The 19,286-nt window shown below is 38.9% G+C and overlaps 1 long non-coding RNA gene across 1 annotated transcript in view; it reads left to right on the plus strand.

The window, feature by feature from the left end:
* LOC116444621 overlaps positions 1–13,213 on the plus strand; it is a 34,015-nt gene extending 20,802 nt beyond the window's left edge. The window contains exons 5-6 of the long non-coding RNA XR_004240410.1: positions 4,291–4,479; positions 13,049–13,213. This is a non-coding gene — a long non-coding RNA (uncharacterized LOC116444621). The remainder of the gene's footprint in view (positions 1–4,290; positions 4,480–13,048) is intronic.
* The last annotated feature ends 6,073 nt before the right edge of the window (positions 13,214–19,286 follow it).

Below are 19,286 nucleotides of genomic sequence, written 5' to 3' on the forward strand. Positions count from 1 at the left end.
TTTTTACAGTGCTTAGTCATGGCTGCGGAAGAGCTGCCTAGCTATGGAAGGCCACTATACTTAAAAATGACCATCGTGAATTAAATGTGGTTAAACTGCTCAAAAATGCTGTCTGTAATTTGCTAAGTGTCATTTGTACAACGATAATAATTTTTTTTTGGAACTGCTTTGGAAGTTGTACCCTGCTACTTCTATGCTGTTTTCTTTTTTTCTTTTTTATTTTTGTTCCTTTCCTCCTGAAAAGCAGGATTTTAATTACAGTTTCTGTCTGGAATTACTTGTCCTTTAGACAAAATGGTGTTTTCTTGCTCTCTTTGGCGGGTACAGCTGCAAATTCTGAACTGAAGTGCTTCCCAGGCAAGATCACAGCACATGGATGGTATGAGCTGGCCATTTGCATGTAGATATTAGCTGGCAATACCTGATGTGGTTTAGAAGAGTCAGGTATGAAATAATATGTAGGCTAACAACTTCCCTGTATACATAAATGTCTCACAGATATTTTCTTTCTTTCAGGGCTATTTTTCTGCCCACCTTGTGTAGCTGCATTTGTAAGATGCCATGTAAAGCTCCATTCCTCTCCAGTCTGAACACGGGATCAGCCCTGCACTAACCATGGCCACAGAGCTCCCAGGCAGCTCACAGACAGGCTGAACTCTGGCTCTTTTAGAGCCCAGTCAGACAGCACTCACATGGGCCTGCAAAACTCTATATAGGATTTAACCTTCATTATGTCAAAGGGGCCTTTGAATATTCATTTCTTTTCAGAAATAATGGCTCTGAAATTTCCCAGCATTGGCTCTGTGGTAACATTTTGCTCCCACTAGTCTCACCTATAAAATTGAAGGTCAGGATTGAGTGGATGGCTTGATTGTAGCACAATGTAATGTCTACTGGCCTATTTTTACCCTTACAAGGAGCTAGAACCCTCTATTCACATTTTATATTCATTTATGCCTATTTGCTAAATAATTCTTTTCTTCTTCATCTTTCTATACCCTGACACCTTAATCTTGCTGACATCTTACAATTGTTAATGAGAAACAGCTCCCTGTCTTTGCGATGCTCGCTTTCTATCTCTTAACACTGAGGCATCAGATGATAGTTCACTTTGCAAGACTTGAAAATGTTGTGTTGTACTCCTCTTTTGAAGAATACATTTATATTAACAGAGCTCAAACCAGGAGCAACAATGAGAGCTTGATAAACATGATTACTAGCTGAGGCACAAGTACTGTCACTCTCTTGAATACATCATCCAGGTATTATTTTCAGCTCCAGACCTGAAAGCAATTTCCATATTCTACAGACAAAAACATGACACCTATTTCTAGGAGAAGCAGAACCAATTTAATATCTGTGGAAATACAATGCATCTTCTAAATGACACTGTTTCAGGGATATCTATAAACTCTCTGTCAGGAGGTTATTTTATTAGTTCCAGTTCCTTTAAAGTCCATCATCTACTTAAGACATGGAAAAGCTTCTAACAAGCAAGATCTCTGGCTCTCAAGAGACAAGAGCTTCTGAGAAAACAAACAATTCAGCTGTTAAGCTAGTGCTCAAGACCTAGTGCACTAGACTTTGAAGGGAGAAACAAAGCCAACTCAAACCAGCAAGGGATTGAATTTTAGTGTGTCTTTAAAAAATCTGAATAAGAAAATCCAGGTGACTAAATAAAACATAAAATATCTATTATGCTAGTAATGTGACAGAAAGAATTAGTAGTGGGCAGGTTGCTCTCACAGCACTCTGAGAAGAGGCAACAGTGCAGGTCTTGGTTTCTTTCGGTGTGCTGAAGTTTTGACAGGAGTATGAGGAGAATTATTGAGCCACTGCTGAGCTGAAAATATACTACCTGCACACCAGGTACACCTTGTCTTTTCATGCCAGGTTAACTGCTCTATGGCTGAAATGTAGAATGCATTGTTAAAAGAAATCCTAGCTCTATAGGGAAAAGGGAACTGCTATTTTCATTTGAGCAGGGAAGGCTGTTGGCTGATGTTAGCGTGCCTTATGCAACAAAGATCACCTGCTTCTTCCAGAGAAGAATCATGCCCAGTGTTATCTGTTCTAGGGTAATATCCAGGATGGGAATCCAGCAACCTCTCCATGGATACCATTTTTTAAGTCCTGTTGGAGCTTTGACTGCAGTATGCTGTCTTGGTTTGAAAGACAAGTGTCTGCTAAGTAAGGCAGGAAGCCCCCCTTCCCTCCGAAATTTTATGACTTTGAAATTAAGGGGCTTTCAGGCAAAGATATGGCAAAAGGAATAACAGTTCTTTACTGGAATGTATAACAAGGCAAAAAAATAACAACAGCAGCAGCAGCAGCAGCAGCAGCAAGCAGAACCAGAAGCCAGTGCCAGCCTCTCTCGGCTGTCAGGCCCTTTCCCCTTGGGTGCAGTTCCGCGCACAGCCGGCAGGGGCGCTGGTGGCTCCCGGCTGGGGAGGGCGGCTGCGATGATTCCCCCGCGCCTGCAGGGGGCGCTGTGGCGCGGGCTCAGCTGCATCTCCCTCGCGTGGTAATGGTGGCTCAGGCAGCGGAAGGGGTGGAGAAGGGGTTCCTTCACAACCCCCCAGGGGCAGCTGATTGCCTCTCTGGATAGCAAAAGGAGCTGGTAGCAGGAACACTGGAAGCAGCAAGCTGGAACGGCAGGGACAAGCAAAATCCGGGAGTAGTAAATGAGATGTATCAGAAACTCCACAGCTGTAACAGGAGCTAGTCCCAGCTGGCAGAGGGTGCATGACTACAGTGTAGCAAAAAACTTCGGAGTAGTGGCAGAGACACGGCAGGGGCTGGGCAGCAGCAGCCCGGCTCCCGAGCGTGGCAGGGAGAGGCTCCCTCAGAGTGGGAATGGGCTCTGGGTCCTGGGGTTTCTCCTGAGGCACCCGAGCAGAGGGTGAAGGTCTTTTTTTTTTTTTTTTTGTGAGGTCAGGTGTTAGTAAGGTCCCAGTTCAATGGCTGCTCTCATGAGCAAAGGCTCACCCATGGCAGGAGAAAAAGGACAGGACTGGGCTCTGGCAGCAGCAGCGAATTCCCCGCCAGTAAGCAGCAGCTTTACCATCCTCCTCCGAAGCCGACAGGAGAGAGCTAGGAGTTGCGCTGAGCCCCTTCCCCCAGCCCACATCTCGAGGTGTTTCTGCCCTTCCCAAGAGAATGCCCTTCAGCTAGGCTAGTAAAGCCGGCTGCACTCCTCCCCCTTCTCTGTGGTTAATTCTTTTGTCTCTCTTAAGTACCAGTCGTTATTGTTTCTTAGCAACAAAATGGGAGAAAATTTCCTACGAGAAAGAAAACAAAAAGGAAAAATCCTAAACGCCAACATATGCCAAGTCTGCATCTTTGTAATACCAGCACCTATGGCAAACAATAAATCTGTCCAGACTCAGGCTCTGCACCAGTGACACAACTCCTTGATCTCCTCTGATCTCAGGGCCTGCCAAAAGTAAGCCAGACCAGTCAAAATTGCTTTAGATGGCTGCTTCTCAGGTTTGGATGGGAAGGGTAATATTCTAATTCATTCTTTTTCAGAGATTGATGGGAAAACCTTTCCTTCTGACAACTGTTCTATAATTTTTTTTTTCTCAATCTAATACATTTATTCCACTGTCTCTTCTCTGTCAGCTTTACAATGTTGACAAACTTTCCCTGGCATATTGTTTTCACTTATTTTGTCCATAGTATAATCAGATTGTCTGGAAATACTGTGATTAGAAGTTTTATCACCTAGAAAAATTAGTTGTCTGATTACAATTTGGCAATCCCTTCTAATTTTAGCATGTTAGCTCTGCTGTTCTAACAACTATTCTATGCAGTGTTACATTTATCTGCAAGTTGAGGAGGAGGGGTGATGGTGGACATGGACCTCCAGTATGGGCCTGGTAATACAGGTGTTAGATGAGTTAAGATGGAAAAATAGAACATTAGAATAAAATGCTGAATAGCAAAAGGCATGAAACTTTTTCTGCTGTCTAATGGTTTGAGCTGAGGCTTCTGCAGTGGTTTTCTGGGTGCAACTGTCCTAGTTTAAAGCAACAATATATTTTATGTGCCTTTGTCTATCTTACTCCCTACTGAATTTCTCACTGTTCTTGAGAAACAAAACAATTAAAAATTATCTTTGTTAAAACGAGTCTCTACCTGATCTCTTGTTCCAAACACAGTTTCTGAATACCCTGAGCTAACCTACCTTCATTTCTTCCTCAGCAATGGTAGTTTTGAAGATCAAATGCTTCTACTATAATACTTTTTTTTCCTCTGTGTGTGTGAGTGTATGTTTGTTTCTTCCAGGTTATTTGGATTATGAGTCATACAGCGTCCTGAAACAATGGGAACTGCACCAGATGTAGTAGAAGCTCTGCTAGACCACAGCAAGAAGTTCTTCAAGTACTCAAATTCATTGCAGAAATCCAGAGCTTACTTCACAGCTGGACAGTATATCACAGTGACTGTCACAAGTCAATGCAGAGCTCATCACTGGTAAAACTCATCAAACTTTGTTTGCTTGTACAAATTCAGATAACTTTAGTGACTCTGCAATATATGTAAAAGAAAAGTCTTTGGTCAGGATGAAGTGCTAGGTAAATTGCTGGTGTGATAGTGTGGCTGACTTCAAAACAAATACCCATTGATTATTTCATTCATTTAGCAAGAGATTACCCCAAACCTGGCATAGAACACAATGATTTGTGACCTTCAAATTCAAGGAGAAGCCGTATCATAGATTAGAATTAATTCAAAGCCTCCTTAGGATTCTCTTTTGCTATTACCCATATACTACCTCAATTCTTCTCCTCTCTGGCCAAAATGCATTTATTTCCTGAAGCCATGCTGCCTTCAGCAATTTCAAATAGCTCTAAGTTATGTGTAAGTATCTCATTTCTTAATGATGTTAATGTTCCTGAGTGCATAGGTCTGCAGTACTCACTTAGAGTTTTATGGGCAAGTATCAGCTCTAAATTACTCACCCTGTTTGAGCCGTAATCATTCAGACCCTCAAGCAGGTAGAAAAAGTTCTTGTGTTCTCTTCTCCTCAATTAACTTGAATTTCTAAGGCCTTGCAAACTTCACTTACTTTTAATGGTCTGTCTGCTTCAGCAAGTACTAAGACAAGAATTAATTCTGCCTCTCCAACAATATCAAGTTTTCCTGTCACCAGCATCCTACTTGTGTTCTGTAATGGTTCTGTTAATGTCCTTCTTGATAGTTTGCTTATCTCCATACATTCAGTTTATAATTTCCTTTATATATTATATTCTGGTATAAAAAAATCCCTAAATGTATACATTTTTCAAGCTCTCCTTGATCCCTTGTTCATTGTTTACACATCAATTTTTAAAAAAGATAATACCTGACCAGGTGATTATGAAATAAATATTAACCCCCCCAAACCAAAACGAAAAAACTATACAAAAGTATTCTTGAAGAAAATATGGTGTGTAAAAAATAACCTCCTCAGCTCCCTTATGCCCCTTATCCCTTTTTCCTCTCTCCAGAATCATCCTTTAATCCTACTTTTACAATAACCTGAAATAAAAGCCTCGAAAGTTGCTGTAATATGGGAAAGTGTCAGCTCTAATACCACATCTGCTTGGGATACAGTAGTCTTTCTTCTTCTTCTGCAGAGGAATGCAATCTAGTCTTTTATTAACAATACAAGTTCTCTTCAGGAAGAGATGATGAGGAGACCTGAACTTCTTTGTTTAGAATTCACTTTGGTAAAAAAGGTAAATTCCAGGATTGTGTCCGTCATCCAAATAATCAAAATCTCCCTTTCTCTACTTCTCTATAATACCATCCAAAGCTGGATTTGCCTCCCCTCATCTTATATAAATTTTATGGATTTTATTTATGCATTATTCCTATGGCCTGGACTGATTCATTTGTAGTTTTTGCTGTAATACACAGCAAAATTTGCACCAAATCTTGAAGAATCTTAGGGTTTTTCCGTTATTCAATGACAGATGAGCTGTCAGGCCTAGATTATTTTTTTTTTAAGGCATTAAGTGTCTAAATATTTAGCTGAACTAGTATTTCAGTTGTATCTAGGAGACTAACCATCCATTTTAGTGTACCTTCAAAAGGTTCCTGCAGCGATTATTCAGATTATTGGACATTAAACATCTTTCCAAACTCTTGCCTTTCCAAGCTGGAATTTCAGAGTTTGCTAGGACATTTCTGAAATTTCTACTAATTCTCTTTGGTTTAGCCAAAGGAATATTATGGATGTTATGGACTGATACATCAATATGAAAATTAATTACAGAAGTTTGTAATAAATACAATCTATCTTACTTTTAAAGTCTTCTTCAGGTTTATGCACTGCTGTTTCTGAGGTCTCTCAGATGTTTTCCTAGTTCCTTTCCACGATGCCTTTACCCACACACTGACTGAGGTCTATACAGTACTGATTTACGTAGATGCTCCTTCCCTTACATTGCAATGGAGAGATCAAACTGAAACAGGATATTGAAAGCTACTCTTTATGACCTGGGAACTGGATTTTGTTTGGTTTTCTTCATAATTCCCATTTGGGAAAGCTTTTTGAGAACTGCGATTTAACTTCATTTGGTAAGCAAGTGAAATAAAAGGAGAAAAGGAGTAGAACAGAAGCAGATACTTCTTCTGTGGTCAAAATTTACTGGATGATCTTAGTCTTTAGACAAGTTTTCATTTAAAGTTTTGTTGGGAGAAGCAGGTTCTAGTAAATATCTTAATTAAGGTGAAGCAGCATATTTTGCTAAAACTATGATTAGTTGAAAACATCCCAGACCGCTTCAGCAGGAACACAGAAATTATGCCATGTTGTTAGGCTGGTTTGCAGTCTGCTGACTGCAGAAGGCTTTTATATTGTTTAAGCATCTGCACAAGAAATGTGCTGTTGCTTTGAGCTCAAATCATTAGGAAAGCAAAGGAAGGAGCTGCAGCTTCTCATCAGGTCCTTTCTTCCCCAGTTCTGCCAGGTGGCTGTCTCTGTTCTGCTGCTTGCAGGAGTTTCTCTCTTTCTTGTACTGCTGGCTACTAATTGATGTCCCTGCAGCATTTTCCCAGCTTCTGTTCCACTTTGTTCCTTGGTCTTTAGCGTGGATGCTGGGACCCCTTTCTGCTTGTCACTTGAAGCATCCAGCCAGCCCCAATCCAGGGAGTGCTGCATGTTTCTCCTGCTTCCCTCACCCTAGGACTCTTTTCTATCATGGAGCATATTTGGAGATGTCCCACAGCTCAGGAAAGGCTCTATTCTTTTCCACATCTTCTCTTGTTTTGAGCTCAGTCACTGCTAATCCTCAGGACTACACCCACCATTTCTTTCCAGCTGGCAAGTAATTTTTCTCTCTCTTCATCTTTTCATATTCCATTCCCAAAAGACACAGCTGGGATTTGAAAGTGGTAATTCAATCCACATGTCCAACCAAGAAGATAAACTAATAGCCAGTGCTCCTCAATCTGATCACAGCACTTAGGGCTTTGAGTACTCTGAATATAGGAACAGTTTATGCCAGAAGTTTGCAGAAACCTGGTATTAGATGACCCAGTGAGACCAAGGTATCATTTCTTCCCAAAGCTGCAGAAACAAAATGTAGCACTTTCAACTGCAATGCCTAATTGTGAACATTAAATATTTTGACAGCTGGAGGAGAAAATGTGTCCTGGAAATGTCTAGGATTGTTATTCATAAAGTGATGCAATGGGTAGAAAATCTAGCTACTTTAGTATAGAAAAAGGTGAAACCTTGCATTTCCTGACAGAACCTAAATAACATTTTCCTTTGGAAAGAAAAAAAGAAAAGTGAAAGAAATCCTTACTAGGTGGCGATTATGTATGATGAACTTTCTGATAATCTCTCCGTTAAGCTGTTAACACTTGAGCCAGAAAGACCCTGACTTTAAAGATCTTTGAATGAAGCTCTTAACTGCATAGAAAGGATAGATTGAAATTTGCGTGAAAAAATATCACCCACTCTTTTATGCTATTCCAATCTTAAGGAATATTCCTTACACACACACACAGATACACAGACAGACACACAGATGCACACACACGCACACACACACATCACTTTATGCTGGCAGTGGCTGCTAGCACAAAGAGGTTGGTCTGTACAAGATCCTGCTTCCTCTTCCCCATTCCAACAAAAAAAGGCAAATGAACAGGAGCACAAGCTAGTTTTTACCCAGAAACAATAATGGGAAAAGGGAGTTGTGCATTTGAGATACCTAGAACTAAATTTACTACATTCAGCTGAGTAAGTAAAAAACAGGCCCACAAGAGAGAAGGTGTTTAAACTTTGAGCATCTGATGCCATCCCTTGACTTACTTAACTGTGCTGCTTTGCTGAGTGGAAAATCTAGTTACTTGAATGTATAAGGAAAATGAAGACTTATATTTCATGACAGAATCTAAATAACATCTTATCTGTCCAAGTGAAAATCATGTCCATTACACTAGAATGGTTATGTACATCATCCTTCTAGGTTACATTGTTAGGGTGCTTTTACATCAAAGATGTCTTTTTACCTTCCATCAGACATCCATGGATTTCTCCTGCTCTGCCCTCACTGCTCTTCGTTTTACTACCAGGTACCATGAAATTGTAGCTATATTTTTTGAGCTGTTTTTCACAGGTTGGAGTAAAATATATTTATAACATGAGTAAATTTTTCATTGTAAATGGTATTTCTTCATTCAGAAAAGTGTCTGAACTTAGAGCAGCAAGTGTATTGTTAGAAGCAAGACTTCACTATAAAAGCTTTAAATGGTGTCTTAAAGCTTTTTAAATGCAATGTGTTGTCTCTGTTGCCCTGTAAATCACTAGCCTGTTAGAAGTCAAAAAAATTATCCTTTAGAGAAAGGCTTCATTCTTTATGAAGCAAACTGGTGAACCGAAGTTATATAAATAAGATGTTGTCTTGGTTTGAAAGACAGGTATCTGCTAAGGAAGGCAGGAGCATCTCTTGGAATGGAGAATATGACCCCCTTCCCTCTGAATTGCTATAATTTTGAAATTAAGGGGCTTTTGGGCACAGATATGACAAAAGGAATAACAGTTCTTTACTAGTTTGTACATGTATAACAAGGCAAACAAACAACAGCAGCAGCAGCAGCAGCGGCAAGCAGAACCAGAAGCCAGTGCCAGCCTCTCTCGGCCGCGGGCCCTTTCCCCTTGGGTGCAGTTCCGCTCACAGCCGGCAGGGGCGCTGGTGGCTCCCGGCCGGGCAGGGCAGCTGCAATGATTCGCCTGCACCTGCAGGGGGCGCTGTGGCGTGGGTCCGGCCATCTTTGTCCATGTGGACAGTGGTGGGCGGAGCTGGTAGAAAGTGATGGAGAAGGGGTTTCCTTTATGAATCCTCAGGGGCAGCAGATACTGGTGCCCCCTCTGGATAGCAAAAAGAGCTGTAGCAGAAACCTCAGGAGAAGCAAATTGGAATGGCAGGACCTCCGGGCAGGCAGAGAGTGAAAAGCTACAGTGTAGCACAAACCCGGAGCAAAGCACTGAAGTATGGCAGGGGTTGGGCAGCAGCAGCCTGGCTCTGGAACAAGGGGAAGGGCCCCGTGGGATTTCTCACCGTCACTCACTGGAACCTGGGTCCAGGCTATGTGGAGAGGTACAGCCTCAAGCAGGAAGTGGGGTGTTCCCAGGTCCTGGTGGGACACGCACTGTCTCTGGGCTCCCTGACAGCAGAGCAGCAAAGGAAGCCAATCTGACAAGCTCGGTCACAGTGCTGAAGCAAAAAAAAAAAAAAAAAAAAACCAAGCAGGCAAAACCCACAGAAACAGCAGTATCCCTGGTCAGAGACACCGGCTGCATGTGTCTGGTTGAACAGCCCGCGCCAGAAGAGAGGGTCTGCCGCTTGCCCTGCCCCCAGCTCCCTCCAGAAACCCCGGCCTGGCTCCCAAACATCGCAATAGTCCCAGAGCCAGGGAGGATGGGGGATGGGGCGGGGACAGCAGCCACCCCAGGCACAAACAAAACAAAATAGATCAAAACCCCCAGAAATGGGATGGGATAATAAACCATCCCCAAGACAGATGTCTGCCCTGTGACTTAGACAGCAAAATACATCTTTGCTGACAAACAAAGCAGAGATGCTAATATGAAGATGGGGTCTATTGTTTTCCTGAAATGCTCATGGATAATAGCTTTTTGCTTACTGTGGCAAATTGAGGCTAGAGGATAATATATATTCTCAATGTTCCTGACTCTTTATCCAGAAAAATCATGAGTTAATGGCACATTAATTTCACCCAGTGGTGAAGTATATACAAGAAGGAAGAATTTCTCAGAGTCAAAAAGCCCCATTCTATTCATTCAAAATATCCTTGGCTTTTATGTTTAACGTAAGTACATCGTTCCAATAATGAGATTTGAATATTATTATCTCTCTAGTTCTTATTCAAGTGTTCTATTGACCATAAGTTTATAGTAAAATTGCCAGTGTCCCTGCAGAAATGTGTGTATGTATACATAGGTTTCAAGGAACTTGGTGGTGAAATCTGACTCCCAAGTGTAAGGTATAGAGTGTTATCAATATGCTTTTATGATGACCTCTAATAAAATAGTAATAAATTGAAATCAAGCATGATGCTTGGATCCTTGACTGTACAACAGCTTTGCCAGTCAGCAACACTGTGATTAGGATTTAAGGATATGGAAATACTAAGTGGCTGCGATTTGTAATGAAGAATTCCAGATGCTTGTAGAAGCCCCTTTAAAACCCCGGAAGAGGGATAAATGTAAATGTCTGAGTCCTATGAGCATGAGTAGAAGGAACCCTTTCCTAAGCAAAACATTCAGCATTAATTTATATTTTCAGTCTTTTTTCATCCGCTGGCGGCTTAATGCTGAAAGAAAGTTTTCCTTATCTGAGTTGATAGCTAACAGTCAAAGTTGTTCTCTTGTCTCTGTATCTCTCAGTGGCTGGGAAACTGATTTATAACAATACATGGATGCACTGAATTAGAAAAGACAGTTTCAGAGCAGTGACATGTTTTTCTTCCTACAGTGCACTCTCCACTGAGATCTGTCAAACAGGCTGTAGGAGAGATGTGTGTGCTTGGAAAGGTTCTCCTATGCACTCTCTCCTCTTCCTTCCCTCCCTTTCCCACTTGTCCTTTTGCTCCTCTGATTGTGAACAGAGAACTGCTCTGCCAATCAGAGGGTGAAGGAGAAGGGGTGAAGGTCTTGCTTCATGCTTAAAAAGGACACAGCAGCTGGTGAGCTGAAATCCCATCTCCTGAATAGAACTGAGCCCATCACTTTGGTGGCATGGACAGCTTTCACTGTTTTCATCTTAGCAATTGAAGACCTTATCCAAATTTCATCCCAAAGCTGCTATAAAAGGTTGTAAAGACTTTGAAATTAGACACAAACTTGCTTATACTTCTGAAATTTCTAGAAAGGATTGGGTGATTTTTTGTTGATACTTAGGTGTCCTAAACTGCTGCTCCAAAGACTGTTTCCTTAACAAAATGGTCACATGCATTTATAAATCTCACACCAGTTTTCTAGACTAAGAGATGCTCCCTTGAAAACTAGACTTTATATATAAATTTTAATTATTTTATTTAATAGCATTTCAGAGATGTTACTTAAGCACACTAAACTGTGTATTCAATTTGATTTGCAAATCTAGGACAATATCCCAATATCCCAATATTCTTACCCAGTTGTAGGAAAGAGACAGTTGTACCTATATAGAAAGTATGTATGCAGGTATATAGAATAAGCACACCCTCTGTGGCTTTGGATATTCAACACATTGCTACCACTGAAACAATTTTTACCAGCTCTTCCACTGTGTCCAGAATGCAAAAGGAAGTTTCTCCCATCCTTTAATAAACTTTCAAATTCCATGAGCAGTGTAGCCTGAACTTTTTTTGTTTTTGCTAAACAGAAAAGAAATAACAAGGAAAAATTTCCTGTAAGATGTCCCAATATGCATCTATCTGTAAGAAGTTGAATCCAAACTGAATATAAACAGGCTGCTCCTACCAGAAAGGCCTTATGGAATATAGCTCAGTGTGCAAAAAAAGCACATTTGCAATGGTGTACATGCATATATATACACATACATATGCAGAAGTTTTGACGGAGACAAAATTTTTACATTCAGAATAGATTTTGTCACAGACATTCAACTGACTGGATGAGTAAACTCAACCTGTCCACCTACAAATATAGGCACAAAAATGTCAAGGAAAATAGCCCTTGAATGTGATCTGCCATTGAGTTCACATCCTTCGATAATTGTTTTGTAATCCTATGCTGTTGCTGGGGACTGCTAGAAGACAGTGATGGGATTTCTGGGGAAAATTTGGGCATAAACATTTGAAAACAAAGATGTCAACTTCTTCTGTTTTACAATGACAAAATTGGAGTTCCTTTTAAAAAAAAGAAAAATAGCTTTCAAAACAATTGTAACTTCATTGGCTTCATTGTAACTTGCAAATGTAGCTATTAAAAAAATTAATTTAAGTGTAATGCTGATTATATGTATGTGTATGTGTATACATGTACTCATATTTGCATATCTACAAAAAGGATATCTTTTTTGTATTTGCATTTCTAGCCAGTCTTTAAAATTGCAGAAGCAAAAAATTAGTGCAATTTAGGTGATGAACAGTGTGCAATGTTCAGAAATAACAGATAGATTCAGATAAGCACCTGTATCAGGAGTTTGCATTAGTAAAATTAAAATGATCGTAATTATCAGGCCCCTTGATATAATGGTTCTTGTACAAGGAAACAAATTATGTATTATTATTATTGTTATTATTGTTATTATTGTTGTTATTGTTATTGCTATTGACATTTGGGTTTGTTTTCCACAATAATAAATATAATTCAGCGTGAAATTTCACTGAGAAGTTCTGTCATAATACAATATAACACAAACATTTAAGAACATACTTACTGATTTATTGGAGAAACTGCAACTTAATGCAACAACTTTGAATGCAATCAGTTCCAGAAAGGTATTTTAAGTCCTACATTTTGTTCATACCTATTACATTTTTAAAAATTTTCTTATAAATGTTTTTTTTTCCCTAGAGTTTAAAAGAAAATCTTCTAATCCAGGAGTTCTCCATTCCCTGTATACTTTTCTCTGAGGAAATGATTGCTTTTTAATCTGCCATTCATCTCAACCACATAGGAGCAAAGTGGATTTTCAGGTCAGACACCTTTCTTTTGGATCAGTAAGGAGTCATTGGAAAGGTGAGTCTCAAAATTATAGTAAAAATATGCGTATGTGACTCCTGTGTAAATGGGTCCTTACATATGTCTGAAACGGAGAGATGTTTGAATCCCTCTTCACCACCAGAGCCCAGCTGTGTTCCTGGCTGGGCTGTGCAAGTGAAGTCATATTTTGTTGAGGAGATGTGCAGGGTGTTTTTATTTCAGGCAGTTTATTCCTTGAGGTTAAATACATTCCTGTACATTGAAAAAATGGGTCACGTTCTATTAGGTTTTGCAAAAATAAAGGTAGGAAAAAAGCAGACTTTGTAAAAGGCCATGGAAGTGCCACTGCGATGCCGTGAGTACCTGGGCAGCACGAACTGTCATGGGAGCTAGTTTTGAATAATAATGATGTTTCTTGGAATTGACCTGGAGTATAAATGATAGATTTTTACAAAACTAAAACTTTATAAATGAAAGACAAGAATCTCTTTTTAAATTTTAGAAGTAATCAATTATTATAATTGAGGTACAAAGATTGAGCTGGTATTTAAATAACAGGGTTTTCTCCAATGGGTCAGTCCAAAGATAAACATCAGGCTGGCCAGGAAGGCTTTGGGCTGTTTGATGATTTTTTTCTCTAAGCAGTATAATCTTTATAAAACAACTGCCCGTTGCCAGGTTTAACCATTACGTGTACTAAAGAAATGGGAACTGGCTACTGCTGCTAAGTATTGAATGTCCCTCATTTCTCCTGATCATTTGTACTTGTTTGGTTCAGTCATATTTTGAGTAGTCTTGGCAATAAGGTTATTTCCACACTGTGGCATTTACTTCCATTTGGATCTTAACTTGCTCTAATTAAAACTTGTGTCTGGATTTTCTATTGCTCTTAAATCCAGTGATTCAGGGCCATTTTAATGATACATACTTTTTAAAAAGGCTGACTTATCAAGTCTGATTTTTTTTTTTATGCCAATATGATTGTTCTAAAATTTTCTGAGCAAAACTAAACTCCATACTAAAACATTTAAGCAACTGTTTTTCTATCAATATCTTAACCTTATGACTTTACTCATCCTTTCTAAGGATCTGATATGTCTCCCACTAGAAAGACATATTTTATTATTTTGTATACATATATGCACATATAGAAACATCAAAAGTAAGATGAACCTTGATGCATTCTACTCATAATTTGTATGCCGTAGGCAGGCCCCTGTGCAAGAAATATGACATTGTTCATATTAGATTGCACCGCCAAGTCATGTGGATTCTTCAATCTTTTGAAAAATTTCATACTGTTGACAAAATACATTTAGACTGGATAAACTTTCTTTCCCCTTGACCTTCCCCTTCCCTTTCCATTTCCTTTTCCCTTTGCTTTCCCACAAAACAAAGCTTTCAAACAAAATATTTTCTTGACCTGTGGGCTCTTCCTAAGTGTTTCACTGCTCAAATCTTGGTCTTTCTTGCTTAAACCTTTGTAACTTGGTTGGGAGTTAATGAGCTCCACCTGTCCTGGCTCCCACATATGGACCTTGTCATCAGGGGAACTGCCCTGCTCCTGTGTGCAAGGCCATGAAACTTGACATCCCTTCTCGGTACCTTTGTTATGTCTCGTGTGTTGTGTTTTGTTCCTACTCTGAGGACTATATTTACCTGTCACCTGGCCCTGAAAAAGGAACCAAATTCAGAGCATGGCAAATTCCCTGTGTAGCTGTAAAGACACAGCAGCACTGCAGTTGTCCATTCTCTCTTCACTTCCCATGAAATCAAAGTTTTAGACTTGATAAAGTCCTACATGGAAATCACCTTTTTTTAACAATGGATCTACTCCTCTTTGTACCAAAAAAATTTAAAGGGAGGAAGCCCGAAGTGTGGCACCCACTTTGAATGAATGTAGTTCTTGTTGGCACAGTCAAGAATGTACTTAATTTTAGAAAGATATATGTGTGTGCACATATATCTACACATATATAAACTACTTTTATGACTCAGAAAACACGTCACAATGACCAGTAGAGCAGCAGCAAAAGCAGCTCCTCTGATAAAAAATAGCTTAAGGCATCTAGATCAAATACAGTGATAATCATGGGAAAAGGAATTTTTTTTTTCCTTAAATCTCAAAGAAAAGACTGATGTATGTACTTTTCCTAGGGGTTTTCCATTCAAGTTAGATGTCCATACCTAGCTTTGTGGGTATTCTTTGTTACTGCTCATAGCATTTGTGTACCATAACAACCCTGTAAGTCACGTAACAGGCTGTCATTCACTGAAGTAATTTAGCAAAAGAGATTGGTTAAGGGAATAGCCTGAATTTTTTGCACTTAAATGGATATGCAAAAATTCAGACTGGATGGAAGGAAAAGTCTAATAAATTGTGAAAGATATTCCGTCTTAGGGCCTCTTTGACCAGCACAAACAATAAAACAAACAAAGGAATTTAATCCTATTTCTTTCTCAGTTTGATTAGTTAGAGAAACAGGTATTTTAAGGATAATTTTCTGTGGTCGTTTAATGGCAACTAAGTGCACCAGGCACCTAAGTATTAAGTTGATAAAATTGAAGGAACTGACTCAACCATCAATTTTGGGAGCTATCTCAGATCATATCCCACTTGCATTTATAGCACACAGCATTCAGAAGCAAGGCCCCATCTAGGAACAGACTTAGGACTGAGGGAAAACTTTAGGGCTGCATGTTTGCAGGCTTCGATATTTTTGTCAGTCCCTTACAATTGTAATAAGCGGTAAGAATACTGAGAGAGCAATTTTGCATAATAACACAGGGTCAGCCATGTAGTAAGGTAGATGTACCAACTGGGAGCCTGAGAACTGAAAACTGCTATAAAGCAGTAGTTTCTTCAGTTTTCAACAAAAAGTAACTGGTTGAATTTTTATTAGGAAGAATGGGACAAAGATAACATAATAGGACTTCTCTGTTAACAAAGTCAGGCTGGCTTTATTGGATTCATATGTAAATTTGTGTAATGTCTTTAGTTCAAGACTGATTTTTACTTTTTTTCCTCTTGGGGTAGTCATGATTCTTGCTTTAAATATGCAGCATGGGCATTTGATTTGAAGTGCACCAGGCTTTCATGATAAAATTATTCAATTTTGCAAATTGATTTTACAGTAGGCTAGTTGCCCTACAAAATTCTAATGATGAGATGTCAGAGAAGAGCTCTTTCCCTCTCCCCTCTCTCTCTCACTATTTGTGTATACATACCATGACAAACCTAACAACCTCCAGGGCTCTCATCTCCATGAAACTCATTTCACAATTCTTCCATTGTGGCATGTCTATTAAAAAGTAACCCTTTCGCTGTTGTGTTTTTGGGGCACCATAAATTAAACCTAGTAACAGAGATCAGGGCCAGTAATTTTTGAAGGGAAATGTCTCCAAAGTATCCTTCTCAGTTCATCAGTGTGTGAATCAGTAGACTATGGCTCTCCCTCAGTTGAGAACAGAGGTCAGACTGGTCTCTTTTTCATGGTAGGGCTTACATAGGTTCAGGGTTTTTTTCCTTTTTTGTTTCTATAAAAAGATATATTCTTTCAGGTGTATTATTGCTTCTACAGTGCCAACACTTCTTTTGTCTTTCAAGGAAATGAATTAATTTATAAAAAAGGGAGATCTGTTCAGTTAAACTTGTTTATGGCAAAAGAGAAATTGAATTGGCCCACATGAGAAGTCATGCAGTGAAAGAGATTTTATCTCCTTCTTTTAATCCTGTCAAAAGGAGAGACCTGGTCTGCTCCCTGGTGATAGCAGAATTTGGCCCAGTAGCAGATATTTGGGGAGGTGGACTTTAGAGACATTCAGGTATTCAAGTATTCAGACATTCTGTTAATGTATACAATCCAGGGAAACCAGAAACACAGTTGCTCCTTCTGTGGCCTCCAGGTTTTTAATTTTACTCCATGTATCTGAAGAGATGGCCCTTTACATCTGAAGTCAGACCAAAGTCAAAGAATGGGACTCACTTCCAGTGAGGTCCCTAATGGCACAACGAACTCAAATCATCCCAAGCCATCAGGCACTAATGAACTGCAATGAAGTTTAAGGAGTACCTCTGAGAATAATGTCTTCTCAAGTACTAGTTAGGGATCAGAACCTTGCTGGATAACTACCAGATCAACTGTTTTTGTGCTTGAATGCTGCTTTACCCGAGAGGATATCAGATGAGAACTTAGTTAAGAAGATGTATAAACTATAACTTCCAAAGCTATACTTTTAAAATGTTATTGGCTGCAGGTATGAGACATCTATATGATCTAGGAGCTACCTTTAAACTTCATCAGGATTCAGTGATATACACTTTGGCTGAAATTATAATTCATTGGTGCATGTAGATATCTGAGTCAACAGACTCCATCTTTCTCATGCTCAGATCAACATAGACTTTGGAGTTTATCTTCATTAGTCATAAAATGAAAGCTGGTGTTAAAGCCATCTTAGGAAAAGGTTCTTTGACATCTCTACATGAGCCGATGTGATCCCTAATGAAAAATAAAAATTGTTTAAGATAAAGGTTTGCACCGCTGAAAAAGAAAGCACCCAGGTTTGCTTTTCAAACAGGCCTGGGGAAATATATGCTGATGGCTTATATAGCATGTATGGCAGGTTGCATATTACTTAACTGGCTTAAAATCAGTGCAAGGGTTTTGTCTAAAGTGATTATAAACCAAATGTAACAACAAACTCCCTCAAACTTGTCAAAAACACTGAGGTTTTCTAAAAATACGCTTGTACATTTATCACTTGGTTTATAGCTTTTAGAATTCAAGTGACAAATTGTGAGGATTTTTATTGTTAACCATTGAACCATTTCTTTACTAAGGAACTAAAACAATAATACTTGAACTATGTTATAGAACATATAAAAATATATTTAAAAAATCAGTGTTTAAACAACACAGTAGGGCTGGAAGAACAGCTCCTAGCAATAATACTAGTCTTTGTAGTGGAGCTTAACTTGCGTAACACTTAATCCTGATAGTAATAGAGGAAATCCACTTAGACTCTACAATTTATTTTACCAATTTTCCCTTTTTATCTATTTATTGAACTTCTTTAATGGAAATTGTCCATATGTCACACTGGGCGTGTGCATTTCCTTTGTAGCTTCATTTTGTGATAGAAGTCTACAGAAGTACAAAACAGGAGACCAATATCCTAAGAACATGGATGTCCTAAGGAAAAGCACCCATGAACAACAATTATAAATACTTGAAAACTGTAAGGGCAGGTTATTAAGATGCATTTCAAGTTATTTTTACTGCACTTATTTCTCTAAAATGTTATATATACATAAATACATAGAAATACAAATATATATAACACAATTTATTTCAACGAAAAGTCCACACAGCTATATTTGGAAAGCAAATATTTCAGTTTATGCTTAGTTCCAGTCACGACAGTATTATTCTTTATTGGTATAGTGAATTTATGAAAAAGAAATGCCAGCTGCCTCATTACATCATATTGAAGTGTTCCAAGATCTGACACAGATGTTTTGGACCATAGAATTGAGGAAAAAAAGTGGGTGTACCCATATTTATACAGCCTGGTGAGAGAATGCATTCCAGTAAGTTAAGGTTATTTTGGAACAGTCTTACATATTTGTTTTAATTGATGTCTGATTGAAACAAAAATCTTTCTGATAGAGGAAAACTTTATTCAAATGATTCCAGAAAAATCCAGCCCATATTTTTGCTATATTTTCTATATACTTTATATCTTTTTGCTGGCCATAAAGATGTTAAACTTTATAGTGCGAAAGGAACAGAGCTCTTTCATTTGAACTAATGTGCTTTTAATGAATTTAATGAATGCTAATATGTCCACAATACATTTCATACAGTTGAGACATAATGCTCTACTTCTAAAATGGATCTGTGTAAATTAACTTTGAAGGGTGTCCATGCTGGTCTTTCACCCAGTAATTGCATGATGTGAACCCTCACAGCAGCTGATTTCAGAGTTCACCCTGGCTGATTCTTGCTGGTGGAAATTTGCCACAATGATTACATCATCTTCCAACAAACCACATGTGCATGACAACAGTCAGCAAACAATTACTTAAAACCCTATAATATAATCT

Source organism: Corvus moneduloides, chromosome 5 (assembly GCF_009650955.1).
Source record: "Corvus moneduloides isolate bCorMon1 chromosome 5, bCorMon1.pri, whole genome shotgun sequence".
Lineage (NCBI taxonomy): Eukaryota > Metazoa > Chordata > Aves > Passeriformes > Corvidae > Corvus > Corvus moneduloides.